This window comes from Anabrus simplex, chromosome X (assembly GCF_040414725.1).
Source record: "Anabrus simplex isolate iqAnaSimp1 chromosome X, ASM4041472v1, whole genome shotgun sequence".
In the NCBI taxonomy this organism is placed as follows: domain Eukaryota; kingdom Metazoa; phylum Arthropoda; class Insecta; order Orthoptera; family Tettigoniidae; genus Anabrus; species Anabrus simplex.
Window position 1 is genome coordinate 117,582,517 of NC_090279.1, and position 24,409 is coordinate 117,606,925.

At 37.9% G+C, this 24,409-nt stretch overlaps 1 protein-coding gene across 1 annotated transcript in view; it reads right to left on the bottom strand.

Annotated features, from left to right (window-relative positions):
- The window catches only part of LOC137503076 (uncharacterized), a 238,538-nt gene that overhangs the window by 12,693 nt on the left and 201,436 nt on the right, over window positions 1-24,409 (bottom strand). The gene's annotated exons all lie outside the window — the stretch shown is intronic.

The window sequence follows — 24,409 nt, forward strand, 5'->3', positions numbered from 1 at the left end:
TTAATAATAAAAATGAAATGTCATATGGCTTTTAGTGCCGGGATATCCCAGGAAGGGTTCGGCTCGCCAGGTGCAGGTCTTTCTATTTGACTCCTGTGGGCGACCTGCGTGCTGTGATGAGGATGAAATGATGAAGACAACACATACACTCACCCCCCCGTGCCATTGGAATTAACCAATTAAGGTTAAAATCGCCGACCCGACCGGGAATCAAACCCGGGACCCTCTGAACCGAAGGCCAGTACGCTGACCGTTCAGCCAACGAGTCGGACATAAATAATAATAATAATAATAATAATAATAATAATAATAATAATAATAATAATAATAATAATAATAAATTCTATCTTCAAATCATTATCCAATACCATTCCTTGCTTCTCTCTCTCTTTCTGTTGATCCCTATTTCCACAATGACTAGCTATTTTCTTTATCCTCATACTTTATATTGACAGTCCCCTGTAAACATCTTTCTATACATGACTTGTCACCTCTTTGTTCATTTCCATGTTTCTATGTACTTTCTTTCCCAAAACACATCACTGTAATATCAAATAATCCCACATTATTCCTACCGCTTTCCCAACAAGTGGACAATGCTTACATCATAACCATAGAAATATCCATCAGCACTTTCTGTACATCACATTAGGACGAAACAAACAAACAAACAAACAAACAAACAAACAAACAAACAAACAAACAAACAAACAAACAAACAAACAAATAAACCCGCGTGGGGATTTACCGGTTACCTCCATCGGGCGCGTCCCATTGGAATTGGGGAAGCTCGCTGGCTCTGCTGCCAGCAGAGTCAGAGGGTAGTAGGGAAATAAAATACCACGGTGAAAATAAACTGGTCCCTTGCCAGGGTTATGGCGAAGACTGGTAAATGACCAGAAGCCAGAAAACATCTTGAGGCAACCTCTAGGGCTAACAACCCTAGTTGTAAAAGGATGGGTACCCGTCCAAAGCAAAGTCAAGTCAAAAAGCATGATGGCACAACATTTCAAGAAACATAACCCAGGGGGTAAATCTTCGGATAAATCCCTCGTCGTGAACGCCACGGTGCACGAGTCTCGTTCGGATTCTAGGGGAGACTCGACATCATGCAAGAGACGAGTGGGAGCGTCTCGGTGTACCCCGAAGAGTCAAAAACTCAAGCCAAGATCTAAAACCTTTCTAGCAACTTTCAACATAAATAACTTACACAAACTGGCAAGCTGAAAACATTCACCAAAGCTCTTCACGAAAATCGGATATCCATAATGGCCCTACAGGAAACAAGGTAACCAGATGAAGAGATTTTTGAAGCGCAAAGAGGAATCCTCAATGGAGCTGTGATGCTTGGAACAGCATTTGCTGTTAGAACCAACATCCTTAAATCGGTTGCAAATTTCGAACCTGTGAATGACAGATTGTCTATACTCACAATTAAATGCGCGAACAAAACCTACGCCCTAGTTAACGCACATGCTCCTACAAACGATAAGAACAAGTCTGATACAGACGAAGTTGATAATTTCTGGGACCTACTGGATGAAAAATTAAACAAAATCCCCAAACACCATGTCAAGCTTCCTTTGTGTGACTTCAATGCCCAACTAGGTCGTGAACAGAAGTGCAAGAAAGTTATAGGAAATTACCCAGCTCACAAAAGAACCAATCCCAACGGCAAAAGACTGGTGTCCTTTTGCAAAAATCACAACCTGCAGGTCATGTCGACCCACTTTCGCCATCTACCCAGAAAGCAAATGACTTGGCGTTCTCCCGTCCAAGCTCTCGGAGAGTTCCAAATTGATCATGTTGCAATCTCCAAAAGAAACAGCCCTGAGATTATGAATGTCAAGGTAAAAAAAGGCATCAATGTGGCCTCAGATCATTATATGTCTCTTATCAAATTCAAACCAACTCCCGCAAACAAAAGGCAGACAACCAAACAGATCACACGCTTCGACAATGATAAACTTCGGCAAAGGGTCGAGGAGTTCCAGGAGAAGACTAGACCAAATGACTGCGACTTTAACAACGCCAAAAGTCTCCTTGTTGAGGCCGCCAAAGACGTTGCAGAAATCAAGAGAAGCAAAAAGCATGCCTGGTGGAATGGCACCTGCGAATCAGTCCTCCAAGAAAGACTCAATGCGTGGAAACAGTACTACTCCACGAAATCAGAAAATGATTGGGAAACCTATAAAACCCAATGTGCCCAAGCAGCTAGGGTGTTCAGAACTGAGAAACATAAATACGAAAAATCTCTCATTGAAAAGATAGAACAAAACTTTAGGAAGAATGAAAGCAGAGCGTACTACAGAGCCTTCAAACGCAAACTAACTGGCTATAAACCACCATCTCTATGCTTTGAGTGAAAGGACGGCACACTGGCGACGTCAAATGAAGAAAATTGCAGCATTCTGGCAGATTACTTCAAGAATTTACTTAATTGCTCTAAACCGCAAAGCGCTATTGAGACCAAGGAACTCTTACTCAGGTACCCAGATTCCAGACCACCCGACAGAGATTAAATCAAGCGCCACATTGTCCGTCTCAAAAAATAACAAAGCGCCGGGGGAAAGACTCAGTAGTAGCAGAACTATGGAAATATGCCCCAGAGGAATCACTTGATATCTTGCAAAAGCAAATAGAAGAAAATTGGAACAAGGAGACCCTACCCGAAGATTGGAAAATAGCTTTGATCCATCCATTACACAAAAAGGCAGCATGAAGAACATCAACAACTACAGAGGAATATCTTTGCTACCCGTGACTTCCAAAATTCTATCACTTGTCATCCTGGAGCATTTGGAAGCACAAGTCGAACATCAAATAGGTGAATACCAAGGAGGGTTCAGAAAAGGTTGCTCAACAGCTGAACAGATCCAAAATCTCAAAACGATTATCAGATATTGTACACTAAGGTCCAAGCGGTATGTGTCTGTCTTTGTGGACTTTAATAAAGCGTACGACTCCATTGACCGGGAAGTCCTGCTAAACATCTTAAATGAATTTGGAGTTGATTTGAAACTGCTGGCATTAATTAGAGCCACCCTGATCTATACAAAATCCAAGGTGAAGTTCCACGGATGTCTCTCAAATTCCTTTGACATCAAAACAGGAGTCCGACAAGGTGATGGGCTATCCCCGATACTCTTCAACTGTGTTCTTGAAAAGATCATCAGAACCTGGTGGGTGAGATTACAGGAGACCAACTACAGTCCATTGAGAATAGGAACCAAATCCAAGGGGATCGCAGCAGACTGCTTAGCATTTGCCGATGATATTGCTGTTCTCTCAAACAACATAGAAACCGCTAGAACTCAAGTTGAAATTTTAAAGGAAATTGCCGAACAAACTGGTTTGCAGAAATCGTTTGAGAGAACAGAAGTAATGACTAACATCAAAGAGGCTCCACCAAAACTCCATACAAAATACGGGGACATCACCTGAGTAGACAAATTCAAATATCTGGGTGAGATCATCATGAAAAATGGACTGGACAAAGAAGCACTTCAGGAGCGAGTATGCAAACTGGAAATAACCTAACAAACATCCCGCACAATCTACAACAAAAAATGCCTTTCCCAAAACACCAAGATACGTTACTATGAAACAGTTCTGAAGCCAGTAGTTCTATATGCGGACGAAACCCTGTCTCTAAATGCCAACAAAGGACTCCTTGAAGAACTGGAGAAAAAAGAACGCAAAATTGTGAGAGGAATCTTGGGATCAAAGTACAGAAATGGAATCCATCAAAAGAGATCCAACAAGGAAGCCTACAGCAAAATGGAGAAAATTACCGACACAATCAGGAAAAGACCGGCATGATTTTACGGTCATCTGAAAAGAATGGACAGAAGAAAGTTAACTAAAGAAATCTTTCACTTTTTTGATTCAAACCCCAAAACCACAACTCCCTGGTTTAGAAATACCAAAGAAGACAAGCAAATGCTACATATCTCAGCTGAAGACGCCCTTAACAGAGATCTGTTCCGCAAGAAATATTGACAAACGGGCTAAACCGAGACGAGCAACCGAAGAGAAGACACGGTGCCCCTTGGACAGAGGAGCGTAAGCAGGCCCACTCACAAAGAATGAGGGAAATTTGGGCTCTAAAGAAGGCCAAGTTCAGTGTCAAATGCAACAAGACTTAACATGGTCCTTGATGGCCCCAGCGAATTATATATATATAAAAATAAATAAATAAATAAATAAATAAATAAATAAATAAATAAATAAATAAATAAATAAATAAATAAATCAACCAATGAATCAATGAATCAATCAATCAATCCATCAATGACATTTAGGGCTGTCAGTTTTTTATTTAGGAAAAGATTGTGGAAATGTATGAAACAACTCCCTTGGTAAATTATTTCAATCACTAAATCATCTACCTCTCAGTGCACATTTGCCAAAATTTGTCCCTTTGAATTCCATCTTATCTTCAGGTTCTGACCTTTCCTACATTTAAAGAGCACGACTTAAATTTCTTCATCAACTATTGTCATTCTAAGCCATCTCTCCAATAACATCTCAGAATATACTTCTTAATCGAACAGCTTGTCTCCTTTCTCCATGTCTTCCCAGCCAAAATTTTACAACATCTCGGTAACAGAATTCTTTTGTTAGAAATCACCTGCAAGAAATGGAGATGATTCTGTGGATTATTTCCTGTTCTCTAATCAAGTAATATTGGTGACGGTCTCATACTCAATGTGGCCTTGCTGGCGATTTATATGCCCTCTCCTTTCTTCTTCTTCTTCTTCTTCCTCCTAATCTGCCATCTTCTAGCGAAAGTTGGTGGTCAAAATGGCGATCTTGAATTTGGATGCAGCGACACAGAACAGAGACGTGGTGTCCAACTCATACCAGTCTACGATGTTCTTCATCCATACAGTTCGTCATCTATCAGGACTCCTACATCCTTCTTCTCCTCCTAGTATAACAAACTGCAGGATTCTCTACTTATCATTCTGCATTATATGGTTGAAGTATTCCAGCTTCCTCTCCTCTACAACCCCTAAATAGCCTCGTAGTCATATTAAAAGATCTGTGAATTGTATTTTCAATCCTGTTTCTTTGATTACCACAATGAAGATCTAACCTTATTACGAACACCTAGGTACTTACAGAGATCCCCATGAGGAACTTTCACCCCATCAACACAATAATTAAACCAGAGAGGACACTTTCTATTTGTGAAACACACAACCTGACTTTTCACCCATTTACTAACATGACATTGCCCGATGTCCATCTTACAATATTGCCAAGGTCTTTATGCAGTCACTCACAATCCTGAAACTTATTTATAAAAAATAGCCTTATCTCTAATTTCAGTTCATTATTCATATTGTTTATATATATCAGGAAAAAAAGGTCTCATAATACTGCCCTGCGGGACCCAATCCCATAATTGTTACAGGATCAAATAAAGCTTATTCTACTCTAATGCTCTGAGTTCTATTTTTAGAAATACACCAGACGCGACCAAATGATTAGGTTTAAAGACATATTTCTAACTTTATGTAAATTACTGACCTTTCTGGCTAATCCTTGAACTTGTTTGAAGGTATTGTTACCCCTTGCGATATCCCTGTCCTTGCTAATGTATTTTTCTTACAGTGGTTACAATAAGAACCACAATGTAATTTCATTATACAGATGGTTTTGTGACATTTTTGTTAGTGCTCATGTTCTGTTATTTATCGCCTGTATCTGCATATTGTTGCTATATGAAAGTAAATAATGTGTGCATTCTGTAAGTTAGTTGAATTAATGATACTATTCATGAGCTCAGATGATATTTTTTAAGAGTGGTTCTAGAGAACTGTCAAATTTTGAGGTTATGGGGGATGAAAGGACCTTCAGCCAAGAAAGGCATTGTCAGAAAGCTACTTGTTAAGAAACGTTATTCAGAGCAAGAGATAGCTTCTAGATTGCAAATATCACAGCAAAATGTAAATAGAATCTTAAAATGTAAGGATAAGGGAAAACAAAATGTCAACAACGTGCCAGAAACTGTGTCATTGTCACCAGCCAAGACTGTGAGGCGAGAGCTGTTCAATCCTGTAATGAGAGCAAGACGACCTCAAAGAAAAGCAAAGATTACTCAGGCTATGGCTGCAATGAGCTTCCAGTGGGCCAAGACCCTCCAGAATTGGTCATCTGATGACTGGAAACAGGCATGTCCTTGACAATTAATGTAATTCCTATATTACCATTCATTATTCCATTTTAACACAATTTTTTTTTTTTTTGCTAGGGCTTTACGTCGCACCGACACAGACAGGTCTTATGGCGACGATGGGATAGGAAAGGCCTAGGAGTTGGAAGGAATCGGCCGTGGCCTTAATTAAGGTACAGCCCCAGCATTTGCCTGGTGTGAAAATGGGAAACCACGGAAAACCATCTTCAGGGCTGCCGATAGTGGGATTCGAACCTCCTATCTCCCGGATGTAAGCTCACAGCCGCACGCCTCTACGCGCACGGCCAACTCGCCCGGTTTAACACAATTTGACCCGAAGTAACCATACAGTACAAGTATGAAATTTTTCTTTGAAACTGTACAGCTTATTGCATTTAATGCTAGGCTTACTTGTTTTATTTATTTCAGGTTTGCTTTAGTGATGAATTGGTATTTCCTCTCAAAGAATAGACAAGTCAATATGTCAGAAGAAAAGGAGAAGCATTCCACCCAGATTGTGTGAGGCAGAGAGTGAAGCATCCAACTTTAGTGATGGTCAGGACTGTGTCTTCTTGGTACGGCTGTGAACAATAATATATTGCAGAAGGAACTATGAGATGTGAACAGTATAGTATTAAGAACCCGTTTGCTACCTCATGTGCAAAAGTGGTTTGGCCGCAGTGAATTTATTTTTTATGCAAGATGGGGTTCCTTGACACAAAGCAGAAAAAGTAATGGAATTTTTAAGGTAAAACAATGTGAAAGTGCTTGATTGGCCTAGAAATAGTCCAGACATGAACACCATAGAAAATCTTCAGGCGATAGCAAAGAAAAATCGGAAAAACAAGTATAATGACAAAAATTGGCTTGATTGAGACGCTCGTTCAGATCTGGTTTCATGATGATGATTTAAAGAGTCCGTGTAACATACTGTTTGAGGGTATGCCCAGTCAAATCAAGTCACTCATGAAAACTAAGGGGATGCATCAACTTAAAAATTACTAACATCATTTCTCTTAATTTCTCAATTTTTAAAAGTTTACTCTAAAAATTCCGCCACGTCTTTGTAGTCATCCCTTTAGCCACTATTTTATCTATCCTACATGCACTAATTTTTGACAGTAGTCTTCCAAGATCTGCCCAATCAAAATCATTAGATATGTCAATCGTGATACATTTGACCCCCTGGAATCTAAAAGATGAGCCTCAGTGGAATACGATTTCCTAAACCTGAACTACCTTCAATCGAACAAGTTGGCAATTTCATAGATGTGTATAATATAATCAGAAAGAATGCATTTCAAGAGCTTGCATGCAAGACCAGTCTAGATGACTATTGGCTTTATGTTTATTACATTTGCTTTATACACAGGGTGCTTCTATACTAATTCTTCATTCATGTGGTATAGCTGCTTCATACATACACTAATCAATTAAGCACCAGGTTCTATCCCTCAACGAACTGACTTTCGTATAGGGCCAGTAATTTTACCAATCCCAGCAGCATTTCTAGCTTAAAATTTTTGTTTCTTATTTTCAATGTCTTTTTTAAAATCGTAGATCCATGTGGACATTGCAAAGTAATTTCACAGGATGGGGTGAAATTGTCAACAGCATCAGGTACTGCAAAAGGTCATGACCATACCATTGGTGACATATTACGCCTCACGAGTGATGGTGCGATGCTCATTTGCCGGTGAGCGGTCACTTTTCTACGCGATGCAGGACACAATGTCCATCTACTAATGGAGTACACACTTTTCCAAGTCATAAAATTGCTACACCATATCTTCTTAGTCTGTCGACATTCAATACCGTACACAGCAACAAGATGTAATACCATGCACTTATATTCTGGTCTTCAGATGTAGTGGCATCCTTCAGTCACAGAGTGTGCCTGTGACTTCCCTTCATCTCATTCATGCTGCCTTTACCATAATTCGCACTTCAATAACTATCCCACAATCAGTCTGTATCCAAAATCCTAGGTACCTGGATCAACTTGGATAGAGCCATTGGATGGTTCAGATGACTCGAGTTATTCACTCTTCTTTTTGTTTATTCTAAGGTTGTATTGTGTGCAACAGGTATTCCAATCTTCACCTTGATGCCGCAGTACCATGCTGAGTCTATCGGAAAGTGTAAAATAATCTGCATATATGACAGTCCTAGGAACACCCGTTTGCAGGTCCCATGTCCATCCTGAGGACAAAGGGCAATGGGGACAGAGTGGAACATTGGTGTGCACACCAAATTTCACTGAGAAGCTCTCCGAGATGTTGACAGGGCAACATACACAACCTCTGGTGTTTGTGTATAGCATTTGATCCAAATTATAAGCATTTCTGGTACACCATGGTCACGAGTGCCGACAAGATCACATGGTGTGGAACACGGTCGAAAGTCATTTCAAGATCAAGGAAGGCAATCTACATTGCCTGCTGATGCTCTGAGTGTTTTTCAATTAGCATTCTGGCAGTGAAATTTGCATCAGTTGTTCCAGCACCCTTAATGAAAATGCACTGGTTATCAATAATGTCAACCGTTTCACCCAGTCAATAATGAAGGATACACTCAAGGATCTTCTCATGTACAACTGGGGGCAATTTGGACAATAATTTACACATGCTGTTGGATCATCATTTTGGTTCCAAATAGGCACAAGGATGTTTGTAGCCCATTGATTGGGAACAGAGCCAGAGTCAACTCTGGCACTGAACAAGCTTGTCAGCCACTTGATGTTGAGTTCTTTAAATTGCTACAACCTCCACATGTTTGCTGGAAGGTCATCGGATCCAGGCGCTTTTTGGTTCCTCGTAATCCTAATGGCACTGCTGACTTTCTTTGATGTGATGCATAAGATCGGACTTACCATCTGGAATAGGGAGATGTGGGAATTCAATGCAGGAAATCTCTATAAATGTTGCTGCCAACGTTTGAGGAATTCTTGTTTGTTCTGTAATCACTGGTCATCCTTGCCTCTAATACACACAGAGTGCTCAATACTTGTGTCAATTTTGGTAGGTGGAAAATAGTTCCTTCCTCCTCCTTTTGTGTTCAGTGGTGTACAGTGTTTATCAGAACTATTCCGACAAAAAATCAAGGATGATATTCGTGTTATGTTAAGAATAATGGTTCAGTCAGACTCGTTGGGAAAATTATTCTTTTTAAGAAAATGAAGTTAAATTGTTATTTGTGGGTGCGCAATTAAAATTGACGAGCTGCTGCCATGTTTCAACAAAGACAAAGGTAGGGTGGGGTTGTGGAGTGTATGGTCAGACAGAGATAATGCTTCGCGCATATGAAAATAACCTCATATGACTTTGATGGGATTGTCTCTAACAGGCAATATCCACAGTTCATTTAATAAACAGCCGTAACTGCACACATAGTTAAAGAATACATTGCATTTAAGACACACTAGTCAGTCAAGGGAAGCACCAGATTGTTTTTCCTCTCGTCTGTTTGTCGCAGTAACATTCTATATTAATGCACATGCACAAAATGCAATGCTGCTGTATCGCATTTGTGTATTCACAATATTGTAAATTCAATGAAATACTGAACGAAGGAATCAATACGCCCAATGGTTTTGTTTAAAGTAGATGTTCAATACGGCCCCCTCCTACTTCGGTGCATAGTTCACAATGGTGTAATAGTGAGTGACTTTGGACTCTGTCTGGGATGTGTAGTGTGTGGCTAATGGCTTGGAAAGCTGCCTGTATTCTTGGTAGAAGTATGTCTTCTCTTTCTGTCAGGTTCGAATAGTAGTCAATTTGTGTACAACAAACTGTACACTGCCTACCGGAGCTCGGGACTATGCGAAATGAACGAGAAACTTGTGCATTCGCACGAGCATTATCTCTGCCTCCCACACTTTACTTCCCCTCCATTCCCACTTCTGACACAGAGCATGTGGTTCTCTGGCATAGCAAATACAGCAAATTCGTCAATTTGAATCGTGTGCCCAAAAGTAACAAGGTCACTTCATTTCCTCAAAAAGAAACATTTCCTCGGGAATATAACTGCCCCATAATCCTCAACAACACATGAACAGCATGCCTGATATATTTGTCAGTATAGTTCTGATACATCTTGTACACAGGTCATTACAGTGAATGTGCCTCGATTTAGCGACAGATTTCTTAGCCACACCTTCAGCAATGACAATTATCTCCCTGTGTTCTGGAGTCTTTTGTGAAACCCACTTTATATACAGTTTGTCTCTATCTCTTCCTACACCTCTTCTTGGACTGGAATCATCCATAAAAATGCTGATTTTTAGTACAGGAGGAACTAGGTTATGCTGTACCCAAGTTTAGTGTGATGGCTGCAGTGAAAGATCTGTAGCATGTGTCCACATGTTTTCAGTTGCATTCAGGTCAACGAGAGGAAGACTTATGCTGCCTGCTAGGGTCTCCTTCTAGTATTTAAGCTTCCACCACTTGATCTTCTCGGGGGCATTTATCCCACCATCTCTATGATGCATTAAATCCGCTATGACTACCTTATGCTGAGGTGGTACACAGATGACATGACATTCACACCCATTTTTAGTCAGAGATCACGGTGCCAAACAAGGATAATGTCAATTTGGTTGCTGCAGTCACCACAAGTATAGGTGATTGATGCACTTTTGAAGAAAGTATTACAAGAAACCGAGTCATTTGCCTCGTTGAAATCTTTAACATGAGTTCCATCAACATATCAGATACCAAAGGTACTACCACCATGGCAGCTATAACAATTCTTAGTGTGAACAACACGTGCATTAAAATCACCACAGAGAAGTGGGATCTCATCTTCACGATATGCTGAAACATGATCTCGTAACTCCTGCCAATGCTGCTCCTTATCTAGGTCATCAAAGCCAGATTGAGACAGAGAAAACGAAAGTTCGAGAGGATGCAATGTTGAGGGTAATTAACATAAGGCTGTCTGAAAAGCACTGAACCTCAGCAACTCAATATTGCAGGCTCGCGCACACAATGAAGTCAGTATCATTCGTCCTGGATGTACCCTGGTAGGTAAGTTCATAGTCATCTCTGATGTCATGAGATTTCTGGCCGTACCAAAGCAAGCAACTTACTACCGAATTAACATGGCTACTCTTCAATTCTAAACCGGATACACATTACCCTATTTACAACATGTTAACTGAAACAATAGAATCATAGTGGGAACTAAATTTCTAGGAAGATATCTCTCCTACAATGAAAAGATTATGTAATAATAAAGCAAGATTTATGCTTACTAACAAGATAACAATAATTCTAAGTCAGATAGAGATGTATCCCAATTACAATAGTTTAACTGAAACAACAAATATTTTTAAAATATGAATCTATGGAACTTATGAGCCTGTGAGTTTTCATTGACTATGTACGTAACATATAGTTTATGAAAGAGAGAAAAAGGTGAAAAGCTGTCAAAGGACAGTGGCCACTTGAATTCATAAATTTTTGCCATATTAACAAAATTTAATTAAACATAACCTACGGCATGCATATTGCTTTCTTTTGAAAATCTCTGCCATTTCTCTTTCACCAAAGAAATGCTTTTACTATTGTTTTACATCACACAGACACAGGTAGGTTGTATTGCGATGATGAGCAAGAAAATGGCTAGGAGTGGGAAGGAGGCAACTGTGGCCTTATTTAAGGTACAGCTCCACCACTTGTTTGCTGTGAAAATACACTTCAGCACCACAAAGAAGCAATTGCTTGAATTTCTCCTCTTTCAATACTTATTGTTAGAGTAATTTAATATCTAATTTCAAACAATACGTTAAGAAGTACATTATTATTTAAAAAATTTGGTGTTCACAGTTACCCTTACATGCTCTTTTGGACATAAATTTTCATATACATGTCCAAAATTTTACGATACATTGGAAAAGTAAAATGTAAAATAGAACCCCAAGTGTACATCTTACAAAATTATATGCAGAGCATGCTTTCCACCCTTAATGTCAAGATGGGCTGCTTTTCTATGCTCTTTGGTTAGGATCAAGGTAGCCCTTACTTCTTCACAGCTTCTCCGTATGTTCTTCACCAAGAATCCCTTTAAGAGATTTATCAAGCATACCGGCATTGTAATTATGATAGACCATGCTTCCAAGTTTGTGTTTATAATACCAATATAAATGGTCCATTATTGAACATTATAAAGTTTCCAGCTAACTCATTCCTGGTTGCCAGTGTTTTGGCCCCGTGTGCTAGGCTGGGCTCATCAGTTGGTACCTAGCACACCTACCAAGACACAAGGCTAGTGCATACCGTGGAGGCCACTGCGTAGGCTACTTGAAGCCACCGGCAGTGCCAATGCACTATGAGAGACTTTGTCTCACTACCAAAATTTATAATGTCCAATAATGGACCATTTATATTGGTATAATAAATTTACTCATTCGGGACAAATATTTCAGATTCCCTATGGGAATAAAACATCTATATCATCCAATGGCCAAGCAGGCATCAATTTTTGATAATGAGACAAAGTCTCTCATAGTGCATTGACTCTGCCGGTGGCTTCAAGTAGACTAGACAGTGGCCTCCATGGTATGCACTAGCCATGCATCTTGGTAGGTGTGCTAGGTACCAACGGACGAGCCCAACCTAGCACAAGGGGGTGAAACGCTGGCAAAGAGGAGTGAGTTAGCTGGAAAATTTGTAATGTCCAATAACATACCATTTATATTGGTATTATAAATTTACTCATTCAGGACAAATATTTCAGATTCCTTATGGGAATCAACATCTATTAAATCTGATGGCCAAGCAGGCATCAATTTTTGGTAGTGAGAAAATGTGTCTCATAGTGCATTGGCAGTGCCGGTATCTTCAAGTAGCCTACCCAATGGCCTCCATGGTATGCACTAGCCATGCATCTTGGTAGGTGTGCTAGGTACCAACTGATGAGCCCAACCTAGCACACGGGGGTGAAATGCTGGCAACCAGGAATGAGTTAGCTGGAGAATTTCTGATGTCCAATAATGGACCATTTATATTGGTATTATAAATTTACTCATTTGGGACCAATATTTCAGATTCCCTATGGGAATCAACATCTATATAAAGTTTATGCACATATTTTTACGGCACAGTCAGAAGTAACCCCACGAAAGCACTCTACTTAGAAAAGCTGCCAAAGGCATGATTTTTGAGGTGATCAAGCTAATGCAAGTTGATCCTAACAGAAATTCAGTTGGTGTAAAACACTCAAAAACTATTCTCTTCATCTAACATTTCGTTGATAATGTTAACATTCAGTAACACACGATACAACAAAGAAATTCTCTCACTGAAGGACAGAGAAAAAGAGACATCAATCAAGAAATAGGTTTATCACAACAGTTCTATGAACTGTGACTGTCCTATATCAACAACGATCTATCCATATTTAGAAACAAAGCGTACACTTGTTTGACATCCAAAATTATGCCATTGAATATTCAGAAGCTAATACTCAGGGAAATGTAAGAAAACACTAGTAAATTACAGTGTAAGTGCTGTAAAAGACAATCATGAATCAAAGGTATTTGGGCACAGAGAAGCGCTCGTGGGTCAATTTATCTCCAAAGGCAAGAGATTGGATCAAACACATCTCAATGACACTTGGGTGAATTAACAAGTAGTAAATTTAATGATTATCATTATTTTACTGTAAAACCAATTATAGTCCTAAAATTAATAGCTAAAAGATAACTGGGCATCTCAGAAAAGTTAACTGTTAATAATGTAGAATGACGCTGTGAAAGCACTGTAAAAATCTACAGATAGTACCACTTTAAAAATCTACACAACAATTTATACTGAAAACGAGATTTTCACACCTCACATAGGATTTCTACAAACCAATCTTACTAATTACACAACACATCAATATATCAAAATATTATATTTTTAATACTTCTGTATCATTTGTACAGTGGTACATACTGTTGAAAGAAATCTTTCACCTAAAACATATTGTACCTGTATATTTTGGAGTTAAAATTGAGATTGCTGCAAAAGCCTAATTTAATTTGGACAATGGGTCATTTATAGAAGCTGTGGGGAATGCCAGAATTAGATAACATTGGAGAAAGTCGCCTTTATGCTCAACGCTGCATGACCACGTGGGGATTTGTTCCTTTTCCCTTATTGGTCAGGAGCTTAGCATGCAACAGATATGAACAGTTCATATTTTTCAATGCTAGCACCACCCGGCTAGTTTTCAGAATTCTTAGTGTGAACAACACGTGCATTAAAATCACCACAGAGAAGTGGGATCTCATCCTCACGATACGCTGAAACATGATCTCGTAACTCCTGCCAATGCTGCTCCTTATCTAGGTCATCAAAGCCAGATTGAGACAGAGAAAACGAAAGTTCGAGAGGATGCAATGTTGAGGGTAATTAACATAAGGCTGTCTGAAAAGCACTGAACCTCAGCAACTCAATATTGCAGGCTCGCGCACACAATGAAGTCAGTATCATTCGTCCTGGATGTACCCTGGTAGGTAAGTTCATAGTCATCTCTGATGTCATGAGATTTCTGGCCGTACCAAAGCAAGCAACTTACTACCGAATTAACATGGCTACTCTTCAATTCTAAACCGGATACACATTACCCTATTTACAACATGTTAACTGAAACAATAGAATCATAGTGGGAACTAAATTTCTAGGAAGATATCTCTCCTACAATGAAAAGATTATGTAATAATAAAGCAAGATTTATGCTTACTAACAAAATAACAATAATTCTAAGTCAGATAGAGATGTATCCCAATTACAATAGTTTAACTGAAACAACAAATATTTTTAAAATATGAATCTATGGAACTTATGAGCCTGTGAGTTTTCATTGACTATGTACGTAACATATAGTTTATGAAAGAGAGAAAAAGGTGAAAAGCTGTCAAAGGACAGTGGCCACTTGAATTCATAAATTTTTGCCATATTAACAAAATTTAATTAAACATAACCTACGGCATGCATATTGCTTTCTTTTGAAAATCTCTGCCATTTCTCTTTCACCAAAGAAATGCTTTTACTATTGTTTTACATCACACAGACACAGGTAGGTTGTATTGCGATGATGAGCAAGAAAATGGCTAGGAGTGGGAAGGAGGCAACTGTGGCCTTATTTAAGGTACAGCTCCACCACTTGTTTGCTGTGAAAATACACTTCAGCACCACAAAGAAGCAATTGCTTGAATTTCTCCTCTTTCAATACTTATTGTTAGAGTAATTTAATATCTAATTTCAAACAATACGTTAAGAAGTACATTATTATTTAAAAAATTTGGTGTTCACAGTTACCCTTACATGCTCTTTTGGACATAAATTTTCATATACATGTCCAAAATTTTACGATACATTGGAAAAGTAAAATGTAAAATAGAACCCCAAGTGTACATCTTACAAAATTATATGCAGAGCATGCTTTCCACCCTTAATGTCAAGATGGGCTGCTTTTCTATGCTCTTTGGTTAGGATCAAGGTAGCCCTTACTTCTTCACAGCTTCTCCGTATGTTCTTCACCAAGAATCCCTTTAAGAGATTTATCAAGCATACCGGCATTGTAATTATGATAGACCATGCTTCCAAGTTTGTGTTTATAATACCAATACAAATGGTCCATTATTGAACATTATAAAGTTTCCAGCTAACTCATTCCTGGTTGCCAGTGTTTCGGCCCCGTGTGCTAGGCTGGGCTCATCAGTTGGTACCTAGCACACCTACCAAGACACAAGGCTAGTGCATACTGTGGAGGCCACTGCGTAGGCTACTTAAAGCCACCGGCAGTGCCAATGCACTATGAGAGACTTTGTCTCACTACCAAAATCACAGCCAACCTGGAAGGAGTGAAAGAAGCGAACATTCAACAATAAACAGAACACATTAGAAGACAAGTCGTTTAATTGAAGTGAGATGCTAGCTCCTGAAGATCAGAGCAACATAGGCCTACACAATATCCGGCACTGTGCTTTTAAATGCCAATGAAACTCGGTGAAAAGCTTAATGATCAAGGCTGCTAATGCTTCAGTTGTGAAAATATATATAATACAATTTAATATAATTCATGTATGTATCAATATTAATAGGATCTTGTAGATTCTTAAGAAATGTGGAACAGTAGATGTAAAAAAAACAACTGTGAACAGAACAATTGTAAAAAGCACAATATTGGAAACAAATGAAAAAAGCATATGCATGGCATGTTATTTCTTGAAGACAAGAATTCGGGTCGTACTTGAGTTAGCTTAAGGTAGCGTAAGGTATGAGTAAGGTAAATTAGAATGTTGTAATGATCTCAACTGTAGGTGGTAATATAGTATACAGTTCAATTCAGAAAATATATTTTTTTTCCGAGAGAGGTGAAAAGAAAAGGTAGGATAAGGCGATAAAGAAGGAGGATTGGTAGATAAGAGAAAATTAAAAGAACTGGAAGTAAAAAAAGGAGATGGGAAAGGATAGGATAGCAAAATAAAGGAGGGGTAGTTTAGGGTGGGTTAGGAGGATGGGTTATTGGAGGTAGAATACATGGGTAGGAACTGTGTAAGGCATGGAAAATTGAATTCGGGTTCAGAAATTTAGCATTTTTGAGAAGAAGAATTAGGAAGTTTTGAGTTTATCAGAAATGTCATTTAAATCGAAATTATAGTTGAAGTATTGTTCAAGGTGACTAAAACAATTTTCAGTAGCGTTTAGAAGGGGGCTTTTGGTAGTGATTTTAAGTATTTTTATGCCTTTTTCAATATTGGTGAAATTATGTTTGGAGTCTTGTATGTGGTGTTGTATAGCAGAGAATCTGTTGTATTTAATGGCGTTGATATGTTCAGAGTATCTGATATTAAAGTTGCGTCCAGTCCGTCCAATTTATGAGGAGCTGCAGTTCATGTCTTCAATACCCCTGTGTCTAAAAAAGATTTAAATAACGAATTGAACACCATCAATAAATTTAATGGCTTTAACAACTTTCATTAACCGTATCATCAACAAAATCAAACTCTGTCTTAAAACCACGTTAACAAAAGACAAAACCAAACCCACTGCATTTTCTACTTTTACTTTCACTCAAGATGCTTATAAAATAACCAATGTTCTTGTAAAACACAACATGAAAATTTCTTTGAGGACCAATAACAGAAATCTTGATATATTACACAACTTTAAATCAATAAATAAATCTAACACTTTTTCAAAATCTAGAGTATACATATTCAAATTTAACAACTGCAACATGCTACTGCATGCAGCTATCAGCTTGTAGCGGGCAGGTTTGAACTACACTCTGAAGATGCGTTTCCATAGTATCTCATTTTAGCACCAGGCAAATAACAGAAGTTGTACTTAGATGTAATCAACTTTAGGCTGTAAGGTCGGCGACGTGTTAGCCTCTGGATTGTAAGATAGTTTGTTCTAAGTGAAATGTTAATCATGGTAGTGGTGACTGTTGTTTTAAGAGAAACGTAATGTTTAATTCTGTATTTCTTAGATCGATTTTAAACATTGTGTGTTCGAAACATCTGTTGTAAGTGTCGATACCGCCCTACTATGTGGCCGGGTTTCGATTCCTAGTAGCATTTGGCTTGTGAGCGATTATCACATCAACAGTAGTAGTAGTAGCGACGAAGTACATCATCTATCTCTATTTCTATCATTCTGCTGAATTGGAGTTGCCCCTTCTGTCAACGATTACAGCGTAATCGCTGCACAAATAAGTAATCACGTTGCACCATCCTGAGGGGATTTCTTTCTTGCACCATATTGGGCGACCTATCAATTGCTCCGGCTATTTTCCCCTCAACCATCCATCACTTCTACAGATCATTAAATGGATCAATGCATTTAATAAAAATGATGCTGAGTGTCGGTAGCTATGCTCGCTTCTAATATTCATTGAATAAACAGTTACCGCATCATAAAATTTAAGCGATATCGTAATCTTCATATTTCTTATCACATTTATTGATATGATAATCCTCAAATTGCCACGCGACACCTCTCAGGGATAATTAAATTGCATCTGTGAACCGTATAATTTTTATGTGAGGTCAACTGGGACACCACATTTCCTTTTTAATAAATTACCATCGATACCATTCGTCCTCCAGAATCAATATCAAGTTTTCCAAGTCCAATCATTCGAAGAAAAGAAAAGAAAATAAATATTCTTTAAATCATAATGATATTAGCCTATCTCCTAAAATAATAACATCTAAATTGGATAATCTATAATTTATTTCATGATTCTAGAATCATAAAAGAAACTCTGATAATATTTAATGACATCGATTATCTTCCTCTCTATATAAAAAATTTAAATTTTAATTTTAATCTATCTTCGATCTGATTCAACTATTCCTCTTGCATTAATTATGCGCATCACAAAAATAAAGGATAAATTCTCTTAATTACATAAATCGAAAGTACATATTCTATCTGTTGAAAACGTAATATAACATTTTTGGGTTAAAAAATAAATCTAAGTCCCTAAGCCTTAGTAAATTTCATACTAAATATGCTTAATCTGAATCCATCAGTTATTGTTTCTTTCTTAAAAAAAAAATGCTTATTTTCATCATTATCAAATTGATATTCAGTCATTAACACACGCGTATCTTCCAATGTTATAACGTTAGCAATCGCAAGTAAGTTCCAAATATATATCAGCTCAAAATAGCTATTTCAAATATATATAGTTCATTAAATGAGAAATATTGGTCACCTTGACCATGTCATTTGGTTAAAATATTCAAATAACATCTTAAAATTAAATGTACATATCGTGTAAAGATCAATTATTATTGTAGTTCAAATAAAAATTATACCTAACATGATTTATGGTTTTACCAATATCCAATCAGATATAAAAAATTCCGTAGGAATGCATTTGGTAACCTATTTTATTTAATTGTGGTAGAGATTTAAATTATGAAATTGTTCTATGAATTAAATACATTCTCGACACCAAACTCCAAATAATATTCAGTACAACGTTGACATATTCTCTATGAAGACAACAAGTTTCCCTTCTTCTATTTCTTATTTGGATATTTAATCTGAAGACAGTTTACGGTAACCCACATACGAAATCTACGATGTATTTCATTGTATTCATGTACCACTAACCCAATATACCTCGCATTACCATATTAATATCTTGCCGCATATGTCAAACATCACCATACGCCGTATTTACCGCCAAAATTATCCATAAGCATACCTATCTCTCCATTTACCAATATTAATTACCATAATATATCATTATTTACTCCCACAAATATATCTCAGCGAATAATTATTCGTAAATCCACATCAACATACCACTCAAATCGTAACTTCCTTACATAAACATTTATCATTTCCTACACGGCGGCAAATCATCTTAACATATCATTAATGTACTGCAACGGTACACTTTTGGGTTAGATTTCATATGTAACACACATAAACACGTTATCCTGAAAATGAAACACATATATAAACTAAACAAGTTAATATTTACTCACATATCATCGCGTCGTAACATCAACCAGATATTAGTTACTCAGAAATCAACTATCTTCTTTAAAAATATTAAATTTGGGATACATCTCTTTGTATACGTTGTTTCAATCCCATAATGGTTGAAAATCACACTCTAAATCTCTCCTTGTTCAATTATAAACATTCCTATATTATGACATTGATTGTAAACTCTGGAAGAAATACCTACTCCCAAAATGATAAATCAACTAGGACAATCTCATTGCAAAGATAACATCGACTGAGATTTCGTCACGAAGAACTACGTAAGAAACAACATATCAATGTTCACTACAAATATATGAATACTATATCTACGACACATTAATTTCAAGATAATAAAGTAATTCTTTGGAACTTAGCTTGCGGCTGCTGACGTTAGATGACTGGGTTAGGCTTCGATGTTGTCATTTTAGGACTGCGTAGATCGTCTCCAACATCCATTACGTCACCATCAGATTGTAGTTTTGGGACCCGGGATAGTAGAAACAGCTGGGCGGTCTATGTCGGAAAGTCGGCTCCATCTCCGATTTAGCCTCTCATGTTGTAGCCGTTAGTCATATGTGAAAGAAACATTTCCAAAATGGCAATTAATATCACGTCCATATCCTTGAGAATGAGAATCTAGATTATATCTTTGTCTCAGGTTATTAAACCAGTAATTCAATGTTAATTCCTTGTGACAGATTTTAACAGGTAAAAATCATCAAATTAGCTTTTAAAATTTTTTTTATCCAGCTAATCAACCTATAATGCATTAAATTTGACTTGATATCTCGTAACGGCCTTTGGTCTATACTCCGACTACTGTCCGGATATTATTCAACTTGCTCTGATTTTCCGTCACGATATTAGTTCAGATATAGGTGTAATTCAAATATTTCTTCACTATGCAGGTTCTTCAGTTCTTAATAACTGAAATATCTTCCTTCTTCTTTCTGTGAGGATTATTTTTTTCTCGTGGATAAATTTACGTAGTAGTTTTTGCGTACAAGATATCTTTTTATTGTTCACCTACTTCTTCTTTTTTAACAATTTTAAAAACTTTCTATTTTTTTTATCACGGCCGCATGGATCCTTTATAACTTTCCGTCTCACTCCGTGATCTAGGCATACTTAATTCGCCAAATGAACATCTTTTCCGTCACGTGCATGGCCTCCTTGATTTTATACGTTCGTATTATATATATATTCTGAAATCACGGCCTATTTCACTTAATATATGCATTCTTTTTAGATGTATGGCCCAATTACGTAATCTTCGCGATCTCATTACCGTGCATGGCAAACTTTTAATGTCGTATGACAACCTTTATTGCGTTATCAGGACGATGAAAACTGTACAACGTGTTCGATTCTCGGGATTACAAGAAATGATAAGTATAGGCTGTAGTGATGTTTTAAATTTCTTATGTGAATAACGACAGAAGATATAGTTGCAGAAAATCGTATTGTCTTGGGTTATTTTATCTGCATAGTAGCACTCATTACTGATTTAAGAGGCAGTACATCAATTCCTCTCCCCTGGGATCTAAGTTCGAATCCTATGTTTTTTTCTTTCTCTATGGTGTTTGCGATAAGAGAACAGGTTTGAAACCATGTTTTTTTCTATTGTAACAAAATCAAAGTTCGAAATCTATACATATTTTTCTGTTGCACGTGTTCGAATCCTGCAAAAATCCATCTCCATAGGCCGAAGATTTTTTATAGTATCCCCTGCTAAGTAGTAAAATCATTTTATTGCAGCGAATAACCCGCGAGTGGTCGCTATATGAGATTTTCTCTCACATTATTTTTTATTGCGATATTACTTCACAGTGATGGAAGGGAGGTGACTGTTCCTCCTTCTAGCTGAGTTTATAACTGTCATGAGTAGAGCGATTCACATTTGAAGGGTAAGCACCCCCTCCCCTAGTCAGAACAAAGGTTCCTATGTGTCCATGCGCGCTCCGTGAGAGTTTCTCTCATCGCGCGACTAATGACGTTGGTGTTATGTTGAAGTGAAGCGGGAAACTTACTCCTGTTGTACGCATTAGTATTTGTATTATGAGCACTTCTTCTTTTTGAAAATGTTATTGTGTTCAGAAACCTTGCTTTGTACGTAAATATTACTAGATAAAATGCATGTGTGAGATTTGATTTTTTACAACTTCAGGACGGAAGTTACTTTTATGTACATTGCATATGTTGTTTTAAGAGGTAACTTGTGTCTTTAAAAAACAGCTAATCATTTAATTTTTACCTAAAATTAGTCCAGCTGCATGGCGAAATGGTTAGCGTGCTGGCCTTTGGTCACAGGAGTCCTGCATTTGATTCCCGGCAGGGACGGGTATTTTAACCGTAATATGTTAATTTCGCTGGCGCGGGGGCTGGGTGTATGTGTCGTCTTCACCATCATTTCATCCTCATCTCGACGCGCAGGTCGCCTACGGGTGTCAAATCGAAAGACCTGCATCTGGCGAGCCGAACATGTCCTCGGACACTCCCGGCACTAAAAGCCATTTAGTTTCACTTATCTAAAATATATAAGGTACAACTTGCGTTTCATTTCAGTAGTAAATTTCAGCCTTACGCCCCAAAAATTGTGAAAAATATCATATTTATTTTTATGTGAGAGAAAGTCTCACGCGCGACCACTCGCGGGTTAAGAAGACGTACGTTGGTTGGAGATATACATTATTTGCAATTCTATGTGTGCGAGCTGATTGCATAGAAGTGCGTTTGTATCAACAGAGAGATTAATCTTATAACACAGATTTCAAATCTCATAACGTTTTGCATTATTTTTTTCCGTTCTAAACACTAATTGTAAACATGTTTCGTCTTTGTACCAGGCGGTACACCTCTACGCCGCACGTTTAAACCTTGCGCCAATAAAACCTCCTCTACAGGAAAAACTCTGAACTTAAAACTGGACTAACTTATAAATTTCCTCTGAGGATGGCGCCACTAAATTTTTTTCTGGTGAAGTTTCCTGACCTGTGTACATTTCTACCTGTTTTGTTTCCTGTTTATCAAGAAGTGTGTATATTCTCTCATAGATGTCTCTACTAAAAAACTATGATCAAGCACCCTGGTGCGAAGTGAAGGAACTTTATTTGAAGAAATTTTGTATTCCTAAGTTTTCTCTTTACTTAATTTCATTCTTTCATTTGTGGGTTGAAAATATTGATCTTTTCTTTCCGCCAGTTTTGAACTTAGCCAATCCAGAATTTCTGTAATTAATTTTTGACCAATCGTGTCTTTCTTCTTCGATTTTGAGTGTACCATCTATTCTGCCCAATAAAATTGAGTGGGTGTGGCTGTTTTATTCATGAAAGGTCATGAACTTTCCCCGAGGGTATAAAAACTGCTGATTTTCTTGTCTCTTGGTCAACATCTAGCCTAGTGTACGGAAGTATAGCAGGAGGAGGGAGGTGCATCGTTCATCAGGCAGCGGCTCTTCAGCAAGGCAATGGCCACTTAACATTTTTTATTTCTTGCTAGCTCAGCAGTTTAACCCGCGGGAAAGGTCCGAAACCTTCACAATGTAACCTATCTTTCAAACATGTAATTTTCGGTCGTTTTGTAAAACTTCATAAAATCTGTAACTGTAATTCGGGGATAGAGAGTGATTTACCCTCTTGAGCTCCCCTTCATAGTGGTTTGGGGTGCCCACGTTTTGTAAGTGGTTTTCTTCCTTTTTGTAATGTCTTAAATTTTCTTATACGAGTCACCTCCATAGTTTGGGAATAGCCCCTGTTTCATCGGCCTAGTGCCTCTTAGGTTTTAAAAGGTTTCATGTACGAGTGCAAGTATACGCCTCCATTCTACTTGGTGTTGTGGGCCATTTACTTATCCTGTTCTGTTCTGCTAAGGCCCAGTAGGTTGTGTACAAGATACCCCTGTTTCCTTGTAAGTTGTGCCTTGAGGGCAATTAATGGTAAAGTCTGTTATGGCCTTTAATAGGCTCAGAACATTGAGAGTGGGTCAGCTTTTTAATGTATTGCAAACGTGCCTCTGGGAGGCCTGATATTGTTATGAGGAGCAAGTGCTCCATGTATTAGGGGTTTTCTGCCCTTTTGAACAAATTGTTGCTTGGTTAAAGTGAACTGAGAGCTCAGAAAATGTAAAGTGAGGGCTTGAAGCCCAAGGTTTGTTTATACCACCAATCTTCTCTTTCCTAGAGTTAATTTTTGCTACTCGTACCTATTGCATTGTTTCTTGTTGTTCTGAAGAAAAAAGAGAGAAAAAATATAACCTTGTTACAGTTTTAAATTAACTCTGATTTTGTAGCTAGACTCATTCACCCCGGCACCTTCTTTCAACTCTGCTAATCCACAAATACCTGGGAACAAGTGGTAGCAGAGCGTGGTTGAATGGGCCTCAATTAAGCCCCTTTTGACGGCCAAACACAGTCGCTGGAATTTTCTGATCCTGTCTTTTAAAATTATAAATTTGTAAAGTTTCTGTCATCATGTCCGGCCCTCGCGAAGTCCTCCATCCCGGCTATTTGCGCAAGGAGGAATTAATTTATAAATTAACCATTGGAAATATTCAATCTGGAGGCACGGTTGAGGCTGATACCACCAAACTTAAAGAATCCCTTGCATTCCCAATTAGTATCCCAACTTTGTGAGAAAAAGATATTGATGAGGCTCTCTCCACTATCACTGACAACACTACTGAGCTAGCATACGTAGTTAGTTTTTTTTTTGAAGTAAGT